Here is a 3,677-nt window from a genome sequence, read left to right as displayed (position 1 = left end):
CGTAAGTAAAGTTGGCCACAGTGTGCTGCTTAAAACTTTTTCAGTAGATTGCTCCACCATTCAGGATATAAATATATCCCGACATGCTCTTGCTATCATCATGATCCGACAAAAAATTGAAGTCTGTAAATCCCACAAGTTTTAAGTCAGATTCTCTATAGATAAGCCACTGATCCTTAATATTTCTCAAATACTTAAGGATGGTCTTTACAACCTTCTAGTGATTCTCACCTAGATCGGACTGGTATTCGCTCACTACACCTAGTGAGTATGTCATGTCCGATCACGTACATATCATGGCATACATAATAGATCCCACTGTCGAAGTATATAAAATTCTACTCATATGCTCTCTTTCTCTTGAGGAGTTGTCGGACAATCACTCTTCGAGAGAGAAATTTTTTGGCCTATCAGAAGATAGCCTTTCTTTGAATTCTCCATGCTGAACCTTTTCAGCACAATATCAATGTAGGTCGACTGAAATAATTCAAACAACTTTTTAGATCTATCTCTATAGATCTTCATCCCAAAGATGAAGGATGCTTCTCTCAAGTCCTTCATGGAGAACTGTGATGACAACCAAACTTTTATTCTCAGTAATGTAGGGATATCATTCTCGATTAAGAGAATATCATCGACATACAAAATAAGAAATACTATTACAGAGTTATTAATTCACTTGTATATGTAGGGTTTCTCTTCATTCTTAATGAGGCCATACATTCTGATTACTTTATCAAAATGTATGTTTCAACTTCGAGATACCTACTTAAGTCCATAAATGGATCTCTGAAGCTTGCACACCTTAGACATATCTGTAGATATGAAACCTTCAGGTTATATCATATACACCTCTTCTTCTAGCTCTTCATTTAGGAAGGCTATTTTCACATCCATTTGTCAGATTTCATAGTCTAGATGTGCTGCTATCGCAAGCATGATCCGAATGGACTTGAGCATTGCTATAGGAGAAAACATCTTATCATAGTCAATACCATAATGCTGACGGTAACCATTGGCAACTAGACGAACTTTATTGTTCTTCACCTTTACATCTACGCCCCTCTTCTTTTTGAAGATCCACTTACACCCTATGGGTTTTATCCCTTCAGGAGGGTCAACCAATGTCCATATATTGTTGACTTTCATGAACTCTATTTTGGATTTCATAGCTTCCAACCACTTATCGGAGTCAGACCTCTGCATCGCATCCATATAGGTGATCGGATCCTCATTATTCTCATCGATTTCAACTAGATGGATTTCAACTAGATCTCCATCTCGGACTAAAAAATCATAGTATCTATCTGGTTGATGCGGTACTCTACCGAATCTCCTTCAAGATGTTTCTACAATAGGTTCTGGATTTGATCTAATCAAGTCTAACTCTATGAATTTACTAGATTGTGTCGGTTCTTCTATCGATCGAACTTCATCAAGTTCAATCTTTGAGGCATTAGTTCCTTCACCAAGGAACTCTTTTTCTAAAAAGATTGCCCTATTGCTGACGAACACCTCTGTTCATCAGCAAGATAGAAGTAATATTCCTTGATCTCTTTTGGGTACCCTACAAATAGATACTTGTCAGACCTTGATCCAAGCTTGTCAGTTTTCAAATGTTTGACAAAAGCCAGACATCCTCAAATCCTAAGGTGAGAGAGTGCTGGCTTACATCCTGTCCACATCTCATATAGTGTTTTACTTACAGAGTTACTCAAAACTTTATTTAAAATATAATAAACTGACTCAAGTGCATATCCTCAAACTGAGATAGGCAAACATGCAAAGCCCATCATGGATCGAATCATGTTTAACAGGGTTTGATTTTTCCCTTTTGATACACCATTATGCTGTGGTGTTCCAAGAGGAGTCCATTGTGAGAGAATCTCATTCTCTTCTAAGTATGTCAGAAACTCACTGAAGAGGTATTCTCCTCCTCGATCGGACCAAGAGTTTTAATATTTTTTTCAATTTATTTTTTTATTTTATTACGGAATCGTTTGAACATTTCAAATGATTCTGACTTATGTGTCATTAAGTAGATGTGCCCATATCTCGATAGATCGTCTATAAATGTAATGAAATAATAATATTCACCTTTGACACTAGTGCTCATCGATCCATATACATCAGTATATATTAGACCTAGAACTTCACTGGCTCACTCACCTTTTTCAGTAAAAGGTGATTTGGTCATTTTTTCAAGAAGACAGGACTCACAAGTTGGGAGTGATTCATAATCACTAATTTCAAAGATTCCTTCTTATATCAATCTATTTATTCTATTCTTGTTAACATGACCTAACCTACAATGCCAAAGATAGATATCAGAGACATCACTAATTCTAGAATATTTGCTGGATGTGCACATTATACTAACAGATTATGACAATATGTAAATATCATTATTTAGCTGTCCATTCATCACATTAACACCATTCATAATGATATTAAAATTATTTTCTTTTATTAAAATTTTATAACCATATATGGCCAAAAGACCTACAGAAATAATATTCAATAAAAAGAAAAGACAAAAGTGACATTCTCTTAGAACAATTATATTAGATTTGAATACAAGCTAAATAGTCTCTAACGCTAGAACTGAAACTGATCTTCCATCTCTTACATTAAGAAACTTTTTATCTTCTTCAAATCTCCTACTGACCTGTAGACCCTGCAATGAATTACAAATATTAAAAGAACTTTCGATATCTAATACCCAGATAGTAGAATCACAAATTAAGAAATTACAAGGTATTATCATATAATTATCTTATCCAGCAATAATTTACTTCTTTCTCAATCTGGTCAGATCTAGGGAGGCAATGTATTGAGAACAATTCCTCTTCCAGTGCCCTTACTTCTGGTAGTAGAAGTGTTCTGCCTGACTCTAGTCAGACTTAGATTTCTTAGTCTGACAGGACGTGGGTGCCCTAGCACTTTGCATCCTTTTTTTGTTCTTCTTTCCTTTCTTAAAGGATTGACATGCAGAAGAAGATCCTCTAACAACATTCACCCACTCCTTGTGGTGATCCTTCTCAAAGTTCTGCAGCAACCCCAGCAAATCGTGGTAGTTGGCTGCAGGCTTTGTCATTCAAAAATGAGTAAGAAAAGGGAGGTAGGACTTGGGCAAAGAGTTTAGAATAGCATCTTTTTCCAACTACTAATGCAGGAGAAAGTCGAGCTTCCTTAGGCCATCAATCATCTCGATCATGTACAATACATGATCAGTGACTAATATTCTTTTCCTCATTCAAATATTGAAGATGGCATAACTAGTCTTGTGCCTCTCAACATCGTCGGGTGTGCCAAAGGACTTGTTCAATATTTGCAACATATCTTATGGCAAAATATTCTCGAAACGATAGTTGAACTTATCATTTATTACCACCAGCATAATACAACAAATCATAGTTCGATCGTTAAGCCACTTCTAATAAGTGTCTCTGACCGTACTATATGCATTCAAAGCTGACTCCTCAGGTGTCGGATCTGTCAATATATACAAGATCCATTCATGCTTCAGAATAATTTTAAGCTTTCGATACCAGCTATCAAAATTTAGTCCCATCAGTTTATCACTATCTAATAGTGATCGGAGTGACAAGGTGGTGGCCATAACTGCAAAAAAAAAAATTAGAATCTAATTAGTATATGAATTGATTAAGCCTAAA

Source organism: Elaeis guineensis, chromosome 10 (assembly GCF_000442705.2).
Source record: "Elaeis guineensis isolate ETL-2024a chromosome 10, EG11, whole genome shotgun sequence".
NCBI lineage: Eukaryota > Viridiplantae > Streptophyta > Magnoliopsida > Arecales > Arecaceae > Elaeis > Elaeis guineensis.
Note: the sequence above shows the minus strand (reverse complement) of the source record.